This window comes from Oreochromis niloticus, linkage group LG23 (assembly GCF_001858045.2).
Source record: "Oreochromis niloticus isolate F11D_XX linkage group LG23, O_niloticus_UMD_NMBU, whole genome shotgun sequence".
Classification (NCBI taxonomy): Eukaryota; Metazoa; Chordata; class Actinopteri; order Cichliformes; family Cichlidae; genus Oreochromis; species Oreochromis niloticus.
Genome location: NC_031986.2, coordinates 32,863,608 through 32,888,444, shown reverse-complemented (window position 1 = coordinate 32,888,444; position 24,837 = coordinate 32,863,608). Strand labels below are relative to the sequence as shown.

The following is a 24,837-nucleotide window of genomic DNA, read 5'->3' as shown; positions in this document are numbered from 1 at the left end:
GCTCTTATCTGATCTAAACATAAAACAACTGAATCTTCCATCTACTTAAACTGATATCTTCGTGGTGAACCCTTAAATTAGCATGGAATACATCCTTTTGTAGTACGCAGCACTTCTTTGCACATCAAAACAAACAGCGCTCATCACGAGCGATCCAAACGGCCTTTCTCAGCAGCCGAAGGGGGAACACTGGTCCTTGCCTAAATAAACGCTATCCAGCTCTGTTGTGTATATGATGGCTTAAAATCAAATCAAACTGTTAATCCAGAAGCTACGGAGGTGACAGTAAAGGACCGTTATTCAACGCTGGCCTGTAGCCACACATGTCACTCTCGGATAGGTAGCTAATAAGTGCCTTTGGTTTTGGGGCAGACTGGGGCAAAGTCAACAAAGTAGAGCTTATCTGGGAGGTAAAAACAGTGAGTGAGGAGCTGCGGACTTGCCTCGAAAAGATAAAACATCACATCAAGCCATCATTAATTGGCCTCATTTGACAGTCACTATCCCTGGGCTTCTTATCACAGCAGAGGAAATGCTTATCATACAACAGGGGGACTTTTTTTAATGCCGTCTCTACCTGCAAAGGCCGGAGGAGGTGGGGAAAAAATGAGCGCGGTACTAAAGTCATCCTTGATGTGTTAATTGCTGCTTTTCATTTTGGAAATGAGCACTCGATGTTAAGAAGTGACTGAGCGGGATCTGCTGGTCGACTGATACCAGAGGAGTACAATAGCTGACTTCTCTGTTTTAAATATTTGTGCACTGAGGTGGAAGCGGTATTCTAAAGTTATATGATGAGGAGGAGGGGGGGATGGTCAAAGGCCAGAGGAGTGAAGTGCACATAAAGCTGGGCGTTTCGAGGAGAGTTCACAGCAGGAGGCTAGATGATAATTAAGTTGACAGGCTTCCTCAAAGAGAATTAAAAAAGCACAAAGACTATCTCAAAACTTTCAGAAATCTAATTTATGGAGACAGACTGGAATCATCGTCTCATGAGAAAAGCATGAGCTGCAGAAAGACACATTTTAAGGTTGGACAGACGTAATTATGATCCAGAACTCGCAAACACTCAATTGTCTGACTGTGTGACTGGAACCGGTTGGTTGGGGAAGAGTTGAGTGATAAAATATGATAAAAAGGGAGGCAAGCTTGCAATTTGGGGGCTCGAAGTGTCAGCGTTGTGAGTCTTCATAATTGCATGTGTGTGGTGTTGGAGCTGTAAATCACTTCTGAATGCAGAGTTATTTAAAACCTGTGGAGATCTGGGATGAATATAGTTTTCTGACTGTATTGATATTGAGGCTTAAAGTCCTCTTTTTTCTGACAGCACAATGAAATTTTAAAAGAAGAGCATGAGAATTTTTTCAACTTTGTACTACTGTGTTTATTTAATTAAGATCTGCTGGTTGAGAATTGCAAAGTGGCCCTAGTTGTTCATAATCCAAATTTAAGACTAACCTTTGTTTGACAGCACGTGTGTTTGTTTCTGTAGTCATTTCCACCCTGTTGGTTATTAAAATATTGCTGTGAGTTTGCAGAACTTGCTGGGTCAGCTTTGTTCATCCCACAGTTTGATGTCCAAACAAATACATGCAAGTGCAAATCCTCTCTGTGAGGCGGGACCTTCTTCACAATCAAATTCTAAGGATTTAAAAAAAAAAAACTTCTGACCTAAAGCTGGAACATAAAAAAATGTTTCGTCACAAGTGTTAAAATTTTACTTTGACAGAAGGAATCACAGGTAGGAGATGGACCTGGTATCCAAATGTAGGTGAAAAGAAGACCTTTTAGCTCCTTTAAACCATCCCCAGCTTGTTTCTGTTACTCCACATTGCAGACACTAAACTGCAGCAGTTTATTATCATCCTTTTGTATTGTGAGGGCCTGTACCTCAAAGTATTAAAACTGGAGGAAAATATTCATGCTATGAAGTTAACGGTCTCAGTGATCCAATAAAATTTGAGTTTAGCATTTATATAATAGTTTAGGGTAAATGATAGTATTTCACGTTTAATTAATTTTTCCCAGAATTACATCCAAGTGTGCAGGTAGTGCTTGTAATGAAAGTTTACATGTAATGAAATGTGCTATATATTAATAAAAATGGTCATTACCATTCCTGATCATGCAAGCAGCGCTGACGGGATGGGATTGGATCGGAGTATCCCTAATGTTTAGTTGATCTGGTTGATCTGTTACTTCAGCTGGACTTGCTGCACTATATTTCAGTCACACCTGTACCTGAAGCAGCTCACCACATCACCACTGCCGCCTGCTTGGTTTTCCACCACAGACCACAAAAAAAAAAAAAAAACATCTTCTCATCTACGTGTTCTGCACAACTGCCATTGTCCCCTTTACTAAACAGTTACTTGTTGACTGCCTGCATATGATGCATTTCGGGGACATCTGTAAATTATCGCTCCAAACCTGGGTTACGCTCTCCCCGAGCAACAATGGCAAGACGTGACAACTGAAACATGTCAGAGAAGCTGTAATCTCTGTACGGTAAGAACGGTGGATTAGAACATTTGTGGATTCCTCACAGCACCTGCTGTTGTTGTTACACCTTTCCTCTCTTACTCAGTCCTTCAGCAGATGAAGCATCTTCAAAAAGAAAAAAAAATCTTCCGCTGCTGCCCCTCGCTAAGCTGTTATCAACAAAAAAAACTAAGTCAAACTTCTTCCAAACACAGTATTGGAGCAGCCACGTTTCCTATCGTGGACTCTTGGTGGACGGTTTATCATTCTGAGACAGTAAACGGGCTCGTTTCCCATTTACGTCTGAGCTTTCTGAACCTTTTCATATCACAGGTATTGAGCTGTTATTTTAATGTTGAACACAGCTTATCCTCTCCTTCTACAATGAGCGCTGCACATCTATCCCCTTATTCAAACTTGTATTGGGTTTTGGCTTGGGGACTTAATCCTTTCCCCGGCTTGCTCACTGGCAAAGCCACATAAAATCAACTCATCAATAACGCGTTGTTTACTGAATGCAGATGACTTTGCTCAGGAATCCCCTTAGCACAGCACAGAGGCATGAGTTTAAATCATCTGAGCATGTTTAAATACTTGAGCTGCCATTTAAGCAATTGCAGCAGACACAGATTTCACATTGCAATTGTTTCCAAATCACTTGGGTTTGGCCCCGATGAAAGATGCCGACAAAGAGCCAGGGCGCTTTGCCCCTTTGTTTCGACTTGCAGGTATTACTTCAGCTGCACACACAGAAGACAGCATCTCATATATTCTCCTTCACACTCTATATTCTACAGTGCTGGACTGCAGGACCACAGATACATAACAATGAGGAGCTTTAGGCCCATAACTTCATCATGTCACACTAAGCCAGAGTTTCCTCATCTTCTTTTTAAGGCGCACAATACCAGCATCTAAGCGCACTGCAAGTTTCTAAGCCACGGTGGGAGTGCAACAAAGAGCTTGTGAATTACTGCAGACGGATAGTTAGCTGTGTCCAAAACGGTGACATTCTTTAACTATACTGACAGTAGCTAAGGTCTTTACAAGTTGTCGACCTAAAAGTGGGTCAGAAGTTGCTGTCCTGATCAGCTGACACACCCTTCTATACATTTTTTTAAGGTCGTATTTTCACATGATCGGTACATAACACATTAACCACAGCTATCAGTTTAAAAATGAATTGTGGCTTCAAAGTTACATTTGGCATCAGCTATGGTAACCAGCATCTCCAGCTGTTTGCTAGAGTATTCACAGACATAGCATGCTACAGAAAAAAGGGAAAAACAATCATCAATCGCCATTTAATCCAAAAACCCCGTGGTTGTCAGATGCAGTTCATGTTCAGTCAGTGTTCTTCACCGTTTGTTGAGGTTTAGAAAACAAACTGCTTGCTTACGTTATGGAAATTAGGGTTATTTAGGTTCACATAATCCTTTTGCAATGTTAATCATGTTCAGAAACAAACATCTCCCAAGCAGCAACCTCAGGGGCTGACAAATTAATGCAGCGCTCCCAAAAACTGCAATTCCTCTAATGTCCACTTGGGGCCGTGTGTCAAGTGTGGCTAGGCTTCACCTCAGCTAACTGGCGACCCAACCTGGAGTTTTTTGGACCATTGTAATGTGATTATCTGGCCCTGCAACTAATAAATAGTGGCTACACCATGTTTTACATCAATTTTAACATGTACTTCATCACTTACTTAACACCATTTAGCTAAAGAGTATTTTCCTAACCTCTTAAAAAAATAAATAAATAAAATACAAAATTCTTTTGAAAGTGGATTCAGTGAAGAGGGTGCCTAGTACCACGAATAAAAGACATTTAGCATTACTGCTTGTGTCTCCACTTTAGTAGTTAGAAAAGAGACTTTTTTAAACAGGTTCAACAATATCAGTGTTTGATTATATGAGGTTATGATTCACTCACTCTCTCTAAATTTACAGCTTTTACTTGAGAGAAGAAAAAATGTGAAGTTTTGATTGAGTTTTCATGGATTTCACTCTGGCATTGATGATGGGTGAAAAAAGACTTGATGGATTTGAGCATTTCTAAAGTGACTCTTAGCCATAAAAAATTAAACTGGTAGCTTAGACCTTATAATGGGGCTGTTACTAACTGATTTTTTTTCACATGTAAAAATAAGAAAAATCCCTTGTTGGTGAAAGTTGTTGGCAGGATGGAGCCTAAAGGGAAATCGCCTTTCCACCACATGTGCATGTTTTTGGAAAAACTAAAAAATCCTAAATTTTGCTTTTAATCAGCACAATGTCCCTGAAAAGATGACGATTTGAACATTAATCAATATAAACCTGCAAGACACAATGTCTGCTTTTAATGAGGAGTACTTCCTTGTTTGTGAAACATTCGAGGTCAGGAGGGTTTGTTTTTCTCGTGCTGTAAATGTGATTTGATTATTTGCATTCACACCAGTGAACACCGCAGAGAGATTTGCAGCCACGCTTGATGAGGACTCGGGGAGTCTCGGGGATTGTCTTACTGATCGATCTGACAAACAGATCAGATCACCGACGTGTGTTTTTTTTCTCTCTTCAAATGATTTTGAATAGCCTCGGCTGAGTGGTGAAATGTAGGCGGCTGAGTAAATCTAAAATCTGGATACATCTGGACATCCACGATTCATCCGCGGATAACTTGTTAAAAGGAATCAGATGTTTGTCTAACTCCTGCACAAAAACAAAGTGCTGAAATCCTGCTTGGCCAGAAGCATCTGTGCAGCATGAGCGGGGCTGCTTTTAATGTCTTAGTCCTCGTGCCCAGTTGTTTGGACTCTTTCTTAATCTCTCACTTCTCCACTGCTCACTCTGCAGCGCTGTGACTCTCACTGGCACTCAAAGAAGATTAAATGAAAGGCAAATTTAAACTAGTTGTTTTTGGGAGGCTTTACACTTAATTGACTGATGGCTACTGCTGTTTACGCGTCCCTGCTGCTTCCAACTAATCCAAAACCCGCTCACTGGCACATCCAAAAATCCAACCAAGGTATCTATGTCAGCTCTCTTAATCACTCTGGGCTTGTTTTAATCTAATCTTTTCCTCTTAAGCACGTCTTATTTACTTGTTTTCTGCTCTTCACTTTCCGTGTAGAAGGTGATCGCGGCTCAGCTGTGCATCCTCCTGTGCTCCAGTTTCTTGTGGAAAGCTGCAGTAATTGTTTAAGAGCACTCCTTTATCCTCAGTGTGTAAACATGCAGTGTGATGGCAACTAACAAACCAGCTGCAGAGCTCAGTATAAAGGCTACAATTGCTCTATCATACGGCAGTTCAATACACAATTATTTTCCATCGCTGCGCTAAGGCGCGTGGCCCCTCCCTGTCGACGGAGCAGCATTGATTCACTGAAATAGATTCATGCTCACTGTGTCTGCATTCTAAATATGCTCCTTGCTAGTCAGAGCGTCCTTGTAGCTGTTGTAAAGTTTGCTATCCGAGCTATTACAGCTCTTGATAATTGAGATACAGTAAATTAGGACTCCGGTGTATTAAATCTGTACATGAAAGCGCTTGATTTTAACCAGCTTTTACCTCTAAGCGAGACAAAATCAGATACAGATAGTCTTCTTGGTTTGGTTTGAGAATATAAGAGCCTAACTGTCAGTGCTGTAATGAAAAAAAAGGTTGAAATTAATTATTTAAAAAAGCAACTGTGAAAAGAAAGCAAAAAAAGAGGTGCAAGCAGAAGCTGAATTTTCCCTAAATTTTTTGTACTTCGAGCTAGGCCGACTGAAAGATTTGAAGACAATATACAGTAGATATCAATTCAATTCAATTTTATTTATATAGCGCCAAATCACAACAAAAGTCGCATCAAGGCGCTTTATATTGTACAGTAGATCGCACAATAATAAATACAGAGAAAAACCCAACAATCATATGACCCCCTATGAGCAAGCACTTTGGCGACAGTGGAAAGGAAAAACTCCCTTTTAACAGGAAGAAACCTCCGGCAGAACCAGGCTCAGGGAGGGGCGGGGCCATCTGCTGTTTTTTAAGTCACAATATCTGTGACTTAAAAAACAGCACTGACACGATACCAAATGCTACAATTAAACTTGAACATAAAACACATAAAACCATAATATTGGCAGAGACCCTTTTCACTATTTCAATAATTAATTTTTTTTATATAAGTGAGATCAAAGATGGATACACACTATATCACATCTCAACCACCCTCTGATAAACCAGTATTTTGTTCTAAATATGGAAAAAACAGAGGGGACTGACTGAATCCTCATTTTATTTTATTTTAATGGACTTTTTTTTAATGCTTCACATATAATTTCTGCAAACTTGCTAACATGGCTGACCCTAATGATGCTCACACAAACATCACCACAGTCCACCACTTGAGAATTAGCAATTAACGCACTTTGCTTTGGAATTTGACCAGAAATATTTGATTTTGAAGAGGATCAGAGTTTTTACCTGTGCATTCGCAGGAATGCAGACATTGCTGAAGATTTTTATTTTGGCTATGAAAGGAGTCATACAAAAACAATGTTATGACACTACTTCTTTCACCTGCACTCTTCATGGGTCCTCAGAATGGATCATCTGCCTCCATCTCACCCTCTCTCTACCTGTGTCACACCAACCCTCCTTCACTATATCCACAAACCTCTTTTCCTCCTGCCTGGCAGCCCCAGCTTAAACATCCTTTGTCCAGTATGTCCACTCTCCCTCTTCTGCTCATGTCCAAAACATCTCAAGCTCGCCTCTCTAACCAAACTACTCAACCTGAGCTGTCCCCCTGATGTCCTCACTTCTAATCCCGTCCATCCTGCTCACTTCCATTGAAAACCATAATTTTTTCAGCTCTGCCACCTCTGGCTCAGCCTCCTGTCTTTTCGTCAGCGCCACCGTCTCCAAACCATGCATCATAGTTAGTCTCACTACCATCTCATAAACCTTCCTTTCACTCTCGCTGTCCCAAATCACCCTGACACTCGTCCCCACCCACTCCACCCCTACTGCATTTCCTTCACCTCTGTCGTGCACTGTCCGTTGATAAAGTAATAACACAAAAATACTCGAATCAGTCTTGAATAAACCAACGGTGTGCACAGTTGTAAAAGTACTACAACGTGACCTCAGCACCCTCAGGAGCTCCAGCAAGGCTTCACAGACAACGACTGTATAGAAAAAGCTTCCTCATCATATTGTCCATTCATTTCTGGACTAACCTTAGAATTTTGGCAACTAAAACTCCAATTTATTAGCAGCATTATCAGTCACATGGAGTATGAAATCATCTGATGTAGGACCTGCAAGTCTAAAAGTACAAAGTCTACCTCTGAAAAAGAAATGAAATCTACTCTCTCCAGTACAAACAAATGGTTTTTGAATAAAGTGTGTCTGGTACATTCAGCTTTAAGACAGCATGAACCAACAGCGTGTGACAGAGTATCTGCCCTCAGCGCTGCTGTGTGCGATAACATCTTCAGGACAGATATCTCAAGTAAATATTTATTTCAGATGCAGTGTAATCTCACTCTGACCACTTGGCCATGTCCACCTCGGCCATCATAACTCACTGAGTCTTATCTGCTGAGGCTGGTCTGGGCAGAATCTCTTTCTAATGATGAGTTGGGGGTTTTTTTCGAGGCTGAAAGAGTGAAGAAAGAAATGAAGAAGAGGTGAGCAGGCAGGAAAGAAAATGGAAAACAAGTGAGAAAGATTACCCCTGTGACACGACTGCACTCTCAGCCTCATTCATCCAAATCTGCCAAATTTGATGTTAATGAGGCACACAGTCCCATGGTAATAGATACCACAACACAGCTATCGCAGCTCTCCGTTAAGCAGTGCTTATGAATGTAAAACACTTCAGGCTCCATGTAAGCAAACCAAACAAATTTCTGTTCAACAGCTTTTCTATGTTGTTGCTCTCGACCATCCAATCAGGCCACGCGGGGCGTTGAGACATGCTGACGCAGGATCAAAGCTGTCAGGTACGAGAATGATTACATTTGATTAGGAATGAAAAAAGCAAAAAACAAAACAAAATCTTAAATTTAACAATAAAACAAGCGTTTCCCTTTTTTACATGTAAAAATAAGCATTTAAAGACATCATGCAAGACTTTCTTTACATAGGATATTTACAAGAAATTAAGGAAAATGTTTCATTTCTTGGAAAAAAGAGAAAAAAGAAATGACTTTATATGATTAAGTCATCAGTGCCGACTGTACAGTCCTCAAAATAAGGAATTCCACATTTTCAAGGAAGTCATAAGGCCTGATAACATGACATCCACCATAATAATCCAATTATAAAGACTCTCATTAGTGCATACTTATGTCTGTCTTAAACAACTTAAAGCTCATCGCGAGTTATTTAAAAAATCCGCCTGAAAATCATTACACAACAACAACAACGTCACATTTTGGCCACAGTTTCGTTTTGTATCATTTTGATAAACATTCAAAGGGTCATTCAGTATAAAATCAACAAAATCTAAAAAGAGTTCCCACCTGACATCCCTCAGAATCAGCTGATTTTTTTTTATTTTTATTTTTTTGGAACAATAACTTCAGTTTATTTAGATGAAGCCAAATGCAATTTCTCTTCAGTTACAGGCCCTGCAGGCATTTCTGATCCGCCATGCCTTCATAAGTACAGGGGATATGTACATGAAACTTTGAGTGCTGAAAAACACATTAGAGCTCCTTTAAAAAAAAACTGAAGCCAAATCAATTTTACACCCACTCCAACTGTCGCAATTTAAAGCCAAAATCGGGTTTTTGTTCCGTGGTTTATCTCAAACTAACTTTGAGCTTCAGTATCATGAGATATATCGTAGTTTAAATAAACTGCACTAGCTTAATGTCTGTGACGCTGAGAAACAGAAACAAGCATTGATACAGTGGAAGTTTGATCTGTTTTCTGAGGTTTTGCTGGAGAAAACTTCAAAAAAAATGCATTTTGGGTACATTTTCAAGGGCGATATCAGCAAAAAGTGTCAGGGATGGCTGCTCAAAATAAGCAATAGCGTATGAAAGGTGTCATTTTTAATTAGCATTTGGATACCAACTCAACAAATCATTGTAATAAGCAGAAATCAGTTTTAGAAATTTCAGTCTGCCCCTTGTACTTCAAGAGCCTGTAACTAAGAAAATATTCAAAATATGAAGGTAAAACTTTCATTAAATATTCTGAGGAGAGTTAGGTGGGGCTGATTTTTCATTGACCCATAATAAAAAAAATGCAAATGAATAAAGTCCAGTCATTGCAGTTGCTGCTATAACAAGGTGCTGTTGATGTTTGCCAGATGCCTGGAGAGGAAAGTTTGTCTTCCTGTGCCGTCGCTCTGTTACATTTTAAAACCAGTCAAATATTTGGTTAAATGCGGGCACAAGGTTATCAGAGCCAGCAGGACGTGCCTCCACTGAACATTTACAAGAAACAATGAATAACAGGATACTTGAAACACTTCTTTTGTGGCGTGAAACTTAGACTCAGTGGAACTAACCACGTGGTAACGTCCCTACACAGCATCCTGAGCAACACAGTGAGGCAGCTCACATATTATTACAGAGTTTCTCATCTAGGCTCAGAGCCTATTGCTCCCTGCAAACGCAACACACACAGAAATAGGGGAGTGATGAGTAAAAATCCTCCCGGAGCCTACATTAGTCTCATGGCCCCAGTATCTCTAAAGTGGCACTGACATATCAGAGGGATAGGTGGGAAACACTGCAGCTCTACGGCATGGTGTATGCCATACACTGTATGGCATGAGGGGCCTGCTTTGGCACCAAAGTGGGCACAAAAACCCTCATGCACTTAGCTGTGGTCATCTTAACTGTTTTGGATGGCCGTGTTTTCTGCTTTTCCAGGTAAAAAACAATCTGTCACTTTGTGCTACTCATGTATCATATGAACATAAATCATATCAATATGCATATGAGAAAAAAAATAGGTTTAGGTAGTAGCCACTAAAACACAATTTACTGGCTTGATATGAGCAGCGAAGCGCTTATTTTAGATATAATAAGCTAAAACCAAGCAAACATGTTTGGATCAGATTTTTCTACATGGGGTTTTGCTTCAGTCATGAAAGCTTTTAACAATAAATGCACATATAGCATGCTGCCAAGATTATGAGGATGGAAAAGCTCTGGAGAGAATGTAAAGAGGGAAACGATTCAGAGTTAGGATTTATATTTTTCTAAAAAGATGTCTCCATTCAGGAGCTGTGATTTCTCTACATATGGTAGGATGGTATTAGGACTGGGAGGAACATGAAGAATAAAAACAGAACAATCGTTGGTGCTGCAATTCATGACTATTGATTGAGAGACCGCAACAATTCCTACAGAGGACATAACATAACTTCCCTGATGCAGTTCCCCGGAGAGTCCAGTAAAACCTGAAGGATTTATCCATTTATATAAAGTCCTTTCACGGAAATGAGTCAAAGAAAGCCCGTCTCTGGCTCAACAAAGAGTTAAGCATTTTATATTCTACTGTGAAGCTAAACTGTTCTTGAAATTCAGCTGGCAGCCAGCCTCACTAGTCATCCGTCGATTTGATGTGTGCTTCAAGAATCTGGCCCAAACACCCAAACTGTGAGCCAGCAATCCAAACAAACAGTGTGAGAAACCAAGAAGCATCTCCGGCAAGTTAAATTTACACCAGTGCTGTGGCCCGGTCGTGTGCGGTGGTATCCATCAATTCACTTTTCTGCTTCTGTGATCCTTTACTGTTGAAGGAGAAATGAAACCAATCTCTGTGTAAGGGCAGGTTTGCACTACTTTACCTTTAAAACCATTTGATTTGGAGTCAAATCCCACCTTAAATGTTCAACACTTTTGGCAGCTGCTGCCAATTTAGTTTTTAAAGGATGACTTAAGGGTCATTTGGGGTAGAAATGCTTCTCTTTCTGTGAAATGACTCACCTTATTGTCTACCACATGACAACTGTTGTGAAAGGAAACAGATTTCAACAACAATTTTAGATGAAGCTTTACAGGTACAATTATTACATATTGTTTTATTCAGAATTTCCAAATTATAATTAACGCATGTATAATTAAATTAAAAACAGGATGTAAATGCTTTTCATCTATTAAATAAATTTGAAACAGTCACTTAGTCCTCTGCATGTTAAAAATAATGCATCATCTCTCTCGAGCCTTACGCGTTATAAATGTAAACCCACAACTTTTTGAATGCATTATATAAGAAAAATGCTGCAGATGATTTGTTTTTAACCAAAGCTGAAATTATTTCTTTATAAAGAGTTTCTCTACAGCATACCCGAACACTGCGGTTTAGGCTGACATGCCAAGGACGGCATAACACTTTTATTTGACTTTAATAAAGTCAGCGAAAGGTCAAGCATTGGATAACTAAATTAAAATACTGTTACAAATCATAACGAGGATATTCCTAACTAGTGCTGAGTGGTATACCAGTCGTAATTTCATGCATGATGTGAAGTTTTCAAATTCTGCTACCCCACAGAACAGGCAAAACACCCACTGTGGCTTTCAAAGTGATTGTAATGTAATATATTATTGCCACAATGCACACTGGAGTGTACTGAGGGGGAACTACGCCAACGGAGCACACTTCCTAGGATGGTATTCTAGCTAGCCAGGTATCACATGAGGTGGATGTGAGCGGGATTCAAATCCAGAATAGCTGCCCAACACCTTCGAATAATGAGAAATTTAATGCAAAATAATATAAAGCTCGCTAATGTTTTGTATTAAGCAGCCTAAATTTGCTTCTGTCACAATTATACTCAACAAATCAGAAAGTAGTGTCTTAAACTCTAAACTTATCCCAGTCATACGTTCATGGCACTTCTTCACGTAGCTCGCTCTGCTGAAGAGGAGCGAGCGTGACCATAGTAACGTAGCTGATCATTTCAGATGCAACTTTCCAAACAGCTCAACAGATTTCAGCAATGAAAAAGTGAATCTGTCAGCTGACTAAAGCTAAAGTTTCTCTATTTCCTGTGTGCCAACTTCACATCTTTCACCATTTCTCAGACTTACAGAAAGATGGAAGAAAGAGAAGAAAGCAGAGGATGATGAGAGATCATTTGCAAAAATAAGGAGTGCTCAGCTCAGGGACATTTGATGAAGAAGCTAGTTTTGGCTCCTCCCTCGTTCCCAAGGGGTCACTACAGCGGGTAGCGCCAAATGTTCGATTTGGTAGATTCTCTGACTTTCCTGGGATTTGTGTCTCCTCCCAGAATCAAACTGGCGAATGCGTAAAGCACTACATCTTGGAGTAACTCTATACAACCTTTGAGATCTTACATATAGCATTTTAATATTCTAGTTACCATTTTTGTTTCCTTAAAATCAGTTTACATGATGTATTGATGAAGTTATCTGCTAAATACATTTTTTTAAAGTCATTTCTGGTTATTTTGTGCTATTCAAAATGTATGTTTTATGACTATACTGGTCAGGGTAGTGGCTACTTTGCAGCAGTGTGGTACACTTTACAGCGACGCACTGTAAGGAACTGTGTGGAGCGAACTCTGGTCTCAATGGTCACCGCGAGGTTAGATCAAGGGAAATCAATTTAAGCCGTTAGTGTTTAGTTTCACTCACCACATTCTACCTTTTATACTTTATTGCGTCGAGGGACTGCAAAGGAGCCATATTAGCTCATGCAACATCTGCTTTTATCTCGCTGAATTCAGTTGTCTAAATCCACAAAGAGCAGTAAATCTCAGAACAGCAGCACATCAGCTGATAACAGCCTGTCCAGAAAGGAAATATTAAAAGCACTAAAAATACAAATTATTATACAACTTTTTTTCTGAGCGATTCTTTACCCAACACTGCACCACCTCTCTGAATGTTGGGGTTTCAAGCCAATTCCCGCTTGAACCCCTGCACAGAGGAACCGTGTCTGCTACTTTTAAAAAAATTAAATAATTTTACATACTTCTGTGTGCACAGCTTCTGTGCTGGACAATCACAATGGGTGGGACTTAGGTAGCTCTGCCTATGCAGAGTGATAGAGAACCAGCTATAGAACAAATCCCACTGCTAGGTATTTCACATAACCACTAAAAAGACTTGGAAACACAACTATGAAGTAAATGAAACAGATTCTGGATGCTTATCAGATCATTAAAACGCTTGCATGTGTGTCTCATGATTTTGGGTGATGCTGATGTCTAATACTATATAGCAAGGCCTCAATTTTTTCCATTTCTTACCTAGAAAAAAGCAGCAGCTCTTTTGTCTGCCCCTCTCCAAGGGCAAGAATAAGCGTATTATTACTAGAAGAATGAAAGTCAGTTAATGAAAGCTGCAGGAGGGAATGAAGCTTCTTGGACCACCTGTTCAGCATTTTCATATTCAGTGAAGAAAAGCTCAAGTTCCCACATGAGCTCCTTGCCATCTGTTTCAAAAATATATCAAATTTTGGTTTTCAACAACAGTGCATGCTTTGCTAAGCACAGACACCTCAGAGCTTATCTTAACGTCTGCTTTTATGATTTGTGAAATTTCTGTGAAACTGTATTCGCTGCTTAATAGAAGTAAAGTGACTTGAAAGTGAATTCAGGTGATCTAAAACAATTCAAGCAACAGGTTTGACAAAAAAAAAAAAAAAAAAAATCAAGCTTGCACATCTCCACAGGGATTATAGACGCAGAAGTGTGACTGAAGCACTGATCAATCAATAAACTGCATCTGAAATCAATTACAGCGAGAACCATTAGTGTTATCGGAAGACAGAAACACAAGTTTGATGTGGTTGTTAAAGGAGTTCTCAGCAGCTTATCAGAAATAATGCCAACAAAGAGACAGCTAATCAGGAGATAAAGACAAAGACTCACTGTAGGCCTTAACTAATACACCAAGTGCATACTTAATGAGCAGCGAAAAACTTTGCGCCAACACTTAATTACCAACAGGTACCATCATTTTGATTTTAAACATTTTTGCAAAGAGGGTGGTGCCTCAAAAACCTCCTTTTGATTGCTTTGGTTGCCTGCAGCCATAGTCACTCGTAGTCTACATGTAATACAGCGACTTATCTGCAAACACTCATCAAGTATTTTCTGAGCTTTAGTGAAACTGGAAAAGTGCTGGAGCGGAGAGCATTTGCCTTCAAAAACAAAGCTGTGCCTTACAGATGCAACCTGCACTTTTCAAAACAATCAAAACAACCAGTGGTCCAACACTGTAAACCGCACTACGACCAGTTTTTCCCTACCGACTACTTGCAACTACCAGCAATGACTTGCCAACCATTCACACTGTCCACACTTTTCCTTAGCAAGCAACCGTTGCCTGAGGGTCACTGACTGGTCCTTTAGGCCTGTGTGAAAGGGGCCTTAGCAATCAGTTTCACAGAGATTGCCTTCATCAACTATTTGCCACTAGTTATGGATTACACATTTAACCCTCGCAACCAGTGGTTTCCAAACAGTGGTAGCCAACCAGCTGTTGGTTTATGGTTTCCAGCCAGTGGTTGGCAGGTGGTTTCCAACAAGTAGTTGCGAGACCAATGTCAACTATTCTCTAGGCTTGTGTGACTTGGGCCTTAATGGTTATTAAATGGAATTGTAACTCATGTATACTAATACTCAAGGTATGCCACAAAAAACAACAACAACAAAAAACATGTCTTGAGGTCAAAATGACCTTTTTCCTTGACCTCTCTCTCAGTCTGAGCACTTTTGCCAAATTTGAAACACATTTCCTCAAAAAGATCCCAATCCAAAGAAGGATGTTAACTAGAGATCAGAAAGAGGAATATAGCTGGCCATTTAATTAAATTAAATTTTATTTATATAACACCAATTCACAACAGCAATTACCTCAAGGCAATTTATATTATAAGGTAAAGACCCTATAATAATACAGAGAAAAGCCCAGCAATTAGACAAACCCCTATGAGCAAGAGCTTGGCAAGAGTGGAAAGGAAGTACTTAACAGGAAGGAACCAACAGAACTAGGCTCAAGGAAGGGCAACCATCTGCCTCCACCCGTTAGAGGTGATGAAAATGTTTTTAATGAAAATATTTTTTGTCTAAAGCACATATTTCCCTTTGTTAATAATGGCATCTACACCGCGTTCCAAATTATTATGCAAATTATATTTGTTGCGGACTTTCCTACATAGTCGTTGCAAATGAAAGTCAGTATACTTTCAAAGTCACCAACCATTAGAGCACATTTCAAATTTTATTTACACTGTTCCAAATTATTATCCACAAAAGAGCTTTAAAAAATGTATTGGTTGTAAAGAAGTGAAAATGGTAATTTGTTGAATTTGTAGCATTAGAAGAAAACAAAAGTTATTTCAATCAAAAACATCCTAAGAGGCCAGGTTACAGGTTAACATAAGACCCCTTCTTTCATATAACATTCACAATTCTTGCACCCATTAAATTTGTGAGGTTTTGAGCATTTTCTGCTTGAATTTCTTTGCACAATGTTAGAATATCCTCCCACAGCTGCTGTTTTGATGTAAACTGCCTCCCACCCTCATAGATCTTTTGCTTGAGGATACTGCAAAGGTAGGGGTGAGGTCAGGGAAGAATGGGGGTCACACCATGAGTTTCTATCCTTTTATGCCCACAGCAGCCAATGCCACAGAGGTATTATTTGCAGCACGAGGTGGTGCATTATCATGCATAAAGATAATTTAGCTACGGAAGGCACAGTTCTTCTTTTTGGACCATGGAAGAAAGTGTTCAGTCAGAAACACTACATACTTTGATGAGGTCATTTTCACACCCCTAAAGAGGCCTAGCAGCTCTCTCCCCATGATTCCGTCCCAAAAACATGACTCCGCCACCTCCTTGCTGATGTCACAGCCTCGTTGGGACACGCTGGTCATCCACCAACTATCCACTACTCCATCCATCGGGACCATCCAGGGTTACACGGCACTCATCACTAAACAAGACTGTTTGAAAATAATCTTCATGTATTTCTGGGCCCACTGCAGCTGCTTCTGCTTGTATTTTTTAGGGATGGCCAGGTTTATGCACAACTACACGATCCTACACCTTGAGGTTCGTGGGACTCCAGAGGCACCAGCAGCTTCAAATACCTGTTTGCTGCTTTGTAATGGCATTTTAGCAGCTGCTCTCTTAATCCGATGAAGTTGTCTGGCAGAAACCGTCCTCATTATGCCTTTACCTGCACAAACCTCTCTGTGCTCTGAATCAGCCACAAATTCATTCACGGTACGATGATTACGCTAAAGTTTTCATGAAATATCTAATGCTTTCATGCCTTGTCCAAGGCACTGCACTGCATCTGACACATTTCTGCGACAGGGAGATCCTTTTTCTTTCCGATATTGTTTGAAAACTGTGGCATGCTAGGCTCCCTTTGATTGGGCTCACCTAGCAAACTAATTGTGACATCACTAATTATGAAATTATATCAGTGATCCTAAGAAGCTTGAGACACAATACCGCCACTGAGTTTAACTGAAAACAAAAAACTGAATATTTATGATGCTAAAATCCTATTTGCATAATAATTTGGAAAGCGGTGTGGTATTCTGTAACTGAGGTCCACGTGAATATGGAATCCCTGGTCATGGAGTCATGTTGTTGTGCTCTGATCACCAAAATCTATCAGTTCATCGTTGACGTCAAGTGAACTGATGTGAAGAAATTCCCTCAAGACGTGTGTGGTCATGAGGATATACAAGAGAACATCAGATAAAATTCCTGGTGCATAAGAATTTTATAAAACCATTTAATATCAGGGTGAAGACTCCTTGTGTTAAAGACCCAATGATCAAATTCTACATTTTTTAGACATACAAAATTAAATTCACACAATTTCAACATTTTTTTTGAGCGTCATGCACCTAAAAATTAATTAAACGCAATTGTGCACATTATTAGCAAAAACAAATTCATTAAAAAATAATTACATAATGAAGTATGTAGTATGGAGACTGTAACAACCCAAAGCATGATGGTCTGTATGGGTAAAATTAAGGTAATTTCATAATTTTACTAATGTTTTTATTGCTGTTTACAACACCACAGTGAGTCACGTAACCGTTGTTTTCAGGCTGAAGTAATGTAGTTGAAAATCACGACACACCTGCAGAAAATTCCCCAGGTATCCATGTAACCTCGCTGTAGATCAGAGTCAATCACAAATAAATTCTTATGCAGGGTTTGGCTCAGAGCAGGACAATAGGAGCACACCGGAGCTGAAGGCTTGTGGTCTTTCTGAGTAGTGGAAAACTAGACAAAGTTCCGCTTTTTTAAAAGGAGCCCGATTTTTCCCACATTTGGTATCTAAAACACATGATCTGTTTTCTCCTCACCAAAGCTATCTAACTAAATTAAGACTGCATCACGGGAACACCCTTAAGCCAGTTTTCTATGACGCAAATACATTGAATAATATACAAGTATCTGTAACTAATAAACTTCCAAAAACAACAAACTACAAGTAGAATTTGCTACACATTTATTGAAAAAAGTTGCAAATTATTTAATCATAAATGTACATGTTTTAAAATTTCCTACCTCCAAATTTACTGTACTTGTGACAGAAACAGAACTCACCGAGTTACATGTGCATCCTACTTATTCATCACAATGCACATCCTGATGAAACGGCGTTATAAAAGAAACAAAGGTAAGGTAGCTTTTGGTTCAATGTCTAAACAGGAAAACCAAAAACGGCCACTCCTCATTAACTACCTCTACCAATCAGGCATCACATTAGTTTTCCTGCAGATATGCATGTAAAATGCCCGACCTAAAGTATGGTAATAAAGAAATAAAACCAGACTTTGTATGGAAACACATGCAGCGTTCATGGAAGCCTGTCTGGTCCGTGAACACATTAGAAGAGGAGGAAAAATTAGGTCGGGTACTTACCCAAATTTGACACAAAGTGATGGCGGGGGCTACAGGATCAGACACCTGAAAAAACAACGCACACCTCATAAATAAAAACAAGTTTGTCACAAATAATAAATAATCATTTCAAGAAGAAAAGATCTGAAGAAATAAACTGAAATGGTCCAATTTTGAATCCATCCACATCGCCTTTCATGCAGCTGTTTACTTTAAGAAAGTTGGCATTAAAGTCTCTCTCTAACTCCTCAAGTGAAACACTAACTTTTGACTGCAGGGGATAAATTCAAAAATGATAATTGTGACTGAAATTTCTATTTCTGGTGTTGTGAATGTCCTACATTCTGTTTAGATGCAGGTAAGGGTGGGGGTGGAATGAATTTTGTCTCCAGGGCCCAAAGATGTGTATTTCTCTTGCTGAGGAATGCTTTTGTTCTGATAAATTGACAGTGTCAGTTTCCCACATTGCCACAGTGTGGCATATACTATAGGGAGCAGTAGTGGGAACACAGATGCTACATACGATTGGCGTCAGTCAATGTGACAGTTCTTGTTTTTTCTTTCCTTTTGAAGGAGGGGAGGGGGGCTATTTTTCTAAATCTGAACTTCCAAGTCGAGGAAGCAGGAAGGAATAGGAATTAATACACCTACACTCCCCTTTTCCCTTCAGAATGGCAAAAATCTCTTTGTACTCGCATCATAATTACTGGTGGGCGCCAGTTTGGGATCGTTATCCATGCCTCCTTCACACTAACTTTTTCTGTTTTTGCAAGTATTGTAGCGTGTTTTGAGAACAAGCAACTGACAACTAGGTCTTTTCTCAACCTCACTCCAGTTTCTGTACGCAGTCTTAATGTTAAGGAACGGGTATTGTTTGAAGTGGCGTTCCTTGTTCTAGCATATGCTTCCTATTTTGAGATTTTTCTTTTGCAGCCGGGCGTGGATGGAAAGTAACCAGCAGACGAGGTGCTGAGGACGTTCCTCCAGGGAAATAATGTTGATGAACAAGCTCTATTTTGGAGTCTTTCCATGCAGTCTGACAATCTGAGCCTATTCAAAATGCAAACAAAAGTACTCTGTAATTTTATCTCAAAAAATGTTTTACTTTTCACTTTTAATTAGGAGTTTTACTGCCGAGCACCTGGGTATATTTTATATTACCAAAAAAACCAAAATACCCCCCCCCCCCCAACACACACACATACACACACACACATTATCATTAACTAAACTTGCATGCTTTAGTTTATATTTATTAAAACCTTCCACCAGAAGGGAAAATACACATGACAACGTGTAACTACTTCATAATAATATGTAATAATATATATAAATTACATTAAATTTTCTGAAGAGTCTGAAGAGTCTGTTCATAGAAAGTAAGTACACTTGCTCATTTTTTCAGCTGGTAACTTTTGTATCAAGCAATTATGCGCACACACGAATTTTAAAAATTAGAATTTTGGCAAAAAATCTATTTTTATTTCTATTAACCTTTCTTGCGCCAGAAAACAAATATATTTTCACAGTCTGATTATCTGTCTGCTGATACTCACTAATAGGTTTTGGCAGTGTGTTACATTTTTTCCAAATTGTTTTTATTTTAGCTTGGACAAACCAGGTAACCCAACGAACACGACTTTCAGACACGTTATGGAGATCACGTACACTGTTAAATAATCTGCGTGCAGATCTTGTAACATGTGGTGTTGACAGTGAAATATCGTCCGCACGTAGCTAGCATACCGAGGATTATGTTTGGCGCAGTAGGATCAGAAAGGTGACTGGAGTTGAGACTTCTACAATGGTGCTTTGTTCTAAATGTATAAGTATTACCATTAGACATCAAGCAAGAGTGAAATATTTGATGGGATGTTAAAGAAAAACAAAAAAACTGATGCTGTGAGTACATTTTCAGGAATTCTCAAGAAGGACATTAAAAAAAATTAAAATGAAAAAAATCCTTTAAAAACACAAAAAAAAACCCAAATCAAAAATCTGCTGACTGATTTTGCCAAATGTGAAAATATTCTACCAATCATCCAACCCCACTAACAAAAAAGCAGACAATTTAAATATCAGTCCACAAATTTATCTATTACAAAGGTTTTTTCCAATATTTCCTTTGTGTTCCTTGCCTTCTAATTTATCTGCTGAAGTAGTGACGCACGTGTGAGCTAGCCTTCTGTCACCATGCCAGTACAAAGAAAGCAAAGAATTCATCTGTTGTTCTCAAATCTGTGAGCTGCATGCCGACAGAATGTTTCAGAGCTCGCCGCCCTGACCCATTTTCTTCTACAGATACCAAACAATGAAACGTGGCCACTCTCTTATAACACCATCTTCAGCTTTTCTCCCCCAAGTATCACCATCAAGGCCACCCTTTACACACACACACGCACACACACACACACACACACTAACTACTGTGCTTTCTGCACATGCAATGTTGTCTGAGAAAGTAACAGCTAACTTGGGACCTTATTAAGTGTTTAGAAAATATGCCTCACTTCCTGTTTGCTTGTCTTACCATCAACTTAAGTTGCGTGCCACTGCTTTGTGGTTTGGATTCTTTATTTATACCTTTATTTACCCAGTGTGGTTTAGCAAGTGCTAATATTATTTTTCTGCAGCTCGAAGCAACACACACACACACACACACACACAAAGCTTACAGGAGTGTGTGTGTAACACAAACAGACTTTTGAGGCCAAATCCAGATTTCCTGAGGAAAAAAAAAAAGAGAACCTGGACTAGCGTTAGCGCCAACATCTGGCCAATGGCTTTGATGGCTTTCCTGAGTAGTAGAGGGCCTGAGACCTGGGCACTAACTTTGATTGATCTTTGAGTGTCTGAGTCCAGCACGTTCTGTGCTCAGACATCTGGGGAAATGTCCAGCTGAGCAGAAAATGTGATCTGGCCAGAAATCGTGGAAAACACGGGATAGAGTTGCTCATGGGTGTGTGTGTGTGTTGCTGTCCGTTGCCAACCTTGGCCAACTCAGAGAATTTAAAGCAACGTTATAGTGAACGAGCTCTGTGCCTGTAAGGCAGCAGTAGGAAACAGCAGCTGTTCAAAATCTGTCCGAGAAGAACTGTTTTAAAACTACTTTCAAACTTTTACAGTTTCCCAAAGATTGTATTCATGGTGGGGCTGGGAATGGAGGGGGGGGGGGGGTATATACATACACATACACACACACACATATATATGTATATGTGCATGCATATATTTTATATACATATACACATATATATATACACACACATATATATATATATACACACACACATATATATATATACACACACATATATATATATATATATACACACATATATATATATATACACACATATATATATATATATACACATATATATATATACATACACATATATATATATATATATATATATATATATATATATATATATATATATATATATATACATACACATATATATATATATATATATATATATATATATATATATATATATATATATATATATACACATATATACACACACATATATATATATATATACACACATTATATATATATATACACACACATTATATATATATATATATATATATGTATATATATATATATATGTATATGTATATATATGTATATGTATATATATGTATATATATGTATATGTATATATATGTATATATATATATATATATATATATATATGTATATGTATATATATATACACATACACATACACACACACATATATATATGAAAAATGTGTGTCCACTTTACAAAAGAAATAAAAATATACAGTTAGCATTTTATCCTTTTGAGAGAGTGATTCAATCCGTGATTTATATTTATATATATATATATATATATATATATATATATATATATATATATATATATATATATATATATATATATATATATGTGTGTATATATATATACATATATATATATATATATATATATATATATATATATATATATATAAATCACGGATTGAATCACTCTCTCAAAAGGATAAAATGCTAACTGTATATTTTTATTTCTTTTGTAAAGTGGACACACATTTTTCAGTTAGTTTAGATTTTTCTCTAATTTCTAGCTTTTATTTTCTCACACTTAGTTATATTCTTTCACCTGAGTAAAATTATGTGTGGGAAACAGTGTTTTCCTAAAGTCTACACTAACAACGTGCACACAAGTCTCATGATATTCAAAAGTGAGGCTTTCAGGTCATGACTACTATACATGGTTATGAGCTAGAATAAGACCTAATTTGGTCTAATTTGGCAGCTTTCACCTATTTTGTGTCTAACAAAGAGACAGTCTAACAGAAATGGTGTGCCAGTGCTGACAGAGCTTTCACTCAGCTACACTGGAAGGAGATCACCGTTAATCCTGAGCAGATAACCTATGAAGCACATTTTTCTAATCTCGAGCATATATGACTCATATTTTTTCCTTTCCAAAATAACTGTTAGAACTGTAAGAAAACATCAGCTTTCAGACATAATCCTAATTTTAAAAAACAAATAACAACACAAAGAAAAAAGATTAATGCTCACACAATTACAAAGCTCTAAAAGGAAAAATAGAATGATTGTGTGTGGCAGTTGTTTAATAAAAATAAAAAAAATAAAAAATAAATGAATAAAAGACAAAGATGACAAATCTAGATTGAAAAAAAAAGAGGAAAAACCACTCATGCTGCAAGCTCGGCCTTAATTAGACAACACTTCACTTTCATGAAAAGTAAAAAGAATACCTGCTGTAAATTATGGCACAAAGGCTTAACCACCAATAACACATTTTTATCCGATATATGTTGATATATTCTACAAATAAACACAGACAAGTGGAAGAAGATGGATTGAAGGAACAATAAAAAAAAACTTTTTCAAACTACAATTCCCAGAATGCCTTGGAAGATGTAATTTGTGTTCATTTGTTGTTCATTGTTCAGTTTGTTTCAATAAAAGGTGTCAACTAGCTTTTTTCAGTATATCTTGTTTTCACTGTGAGAGTATATGAGACAACTATAACTGAACACCACAGATTCTAAAGTAAAAATAAAAGTTATGAAGTTAAAGGGACGACTTTTTTTTAGATTTAAGTAGGTTTATATGTCAACAATGATAACCTTGGAAAGTTTACATCATACTAAATCTAAAAATATGTGCATTATTGAGATATGACTAAGAAAAGAACTAAACTCTTTCAAGTAAAGTGCAGCAAAGAGGTGGGAAAGGAAATGTCATGTCGTCCATGACCTCTGAATCACACCGTGCCATGCTACATCGATCTCTGGCAAACGACAGCAACAGCAGCATGCACCTGTCACTGTTACCGCACATCACACCTCAACTCAATTTAGCACAATTACTACTTAGACATGATGGGGGGCACAGGGACATTTGGGGAGTTAGAAACAGACTAGTGCTGGTATCTGCTGGGCCATGGTCCTCGTCGGCAAGATGTGTGTAGATGCCAATAGGGGCGCGAAGAAGCCCAGGTGGCAGCAGATTTGGTCCCTCGGGAGACCTGCACATCAGTGACAGGAAAAGTGGTGGAGTCCCAGGGTGCCAAAAATAAACCGGGTTAGAAACCACCGTTAATGATTCTTCCACAGGTTGAAATATGAGATTCTTTTATGATCTTTACTTCTTCCAGATCAATTTTGATTACCAGATGTTGTCTTTCTCTCACTTTGGCTCAAGCTAAACTAAACTGTGAGTGAGCTTGGGCTTTTAGGTCGGGGCAAAGATGCACCACTGTGAAGGAAAGGGGTGCACTTGACTTACAACATAAAAAGCATTTTGGACTAACTGCAAGCTATGGAGAGATGAGTGTTGAAGACCCAAATAGAGAGAATTGCAGTAGTCCAGCCTAGAGGTGATGAAGGCATCAATATGTTTTTCTAGGTCTTTAGCAGGAAGATAAGACTCCGCTTTGGCAATTTCATGTAACTGATAAAAGCTGGTTTTCACAACTTTGGACACTTGCTTCTCCAATTTAAAAGAGCTATCTAAAAACACTCAGAGATTTCTTACAGTGCGGGAATGATATTTTCTTACTCTTCTTATATTTATTGTTTGTTTACTTGCACTGCTGTAACTGGAGCCCCGTCGTCTCGTCTCTCTATATACTGTACTGTATACAGCTTAGATGACAATAAAGTTTACTTTGACTTCAGCACAGCAGCAAGCAGGCGCACCGAGGGCTCTCGCACTCACTTTTCGTGTATAGAATTTCGAAAAAACATTGAACAACAACAACTGAAAAACTGAAAAAACTGAAACTGAAAAACTGGTGCAGATTACAAGTCTGTATCATAATGTCTGGTGTTTTTGTGTTTGTTGGTTTGTTTTTATTTTGTTTTATTTTGCGAGTTATTATTAAATGCCGCTCCAGCCAGCCAGAGAATCCCCCGCCGCCCCGCCCTCTCCTCCCTGTGCCGCAAGCAGCAGGCGCACCTCGCATATGGAGGGCACCCTTACTC

The 24,837-nt window shown here is 38.6% G+C and overlaps 1 protein-coding gene across 4 annotated transcripts in view; it reads right to left on the bottom strand.

The window, feature by feature from the left end:
* lpp (LIM domain containing preferred translocation partner in lipoma) overlaps window positions 1-24,837 on the bottom strand; it is a 179,246-nt gene that overhangs the window by 129,717 nt on the left and 24,692 nt on the right. For 2 of the 4 annotated variants that reach the window (XM_005451219.4, XM_005451221.4), the window contains one exon: window positions 18,359-18,403. The exons of 1 other annotated variant lie outside the window; for it this stretch is intronic. The gene's annotated coding sequence lies outside the window, so the exon portion shown is untranslated. Of the gene's footprint in view, window positions 1-8,042; window positions 8,114-18,358; window positions 18,404-24,837 lie in introns of all 4 variants that reach the window. One more of the 4 variants, XM_025902823.1, reaches the window with a different exon arrangement.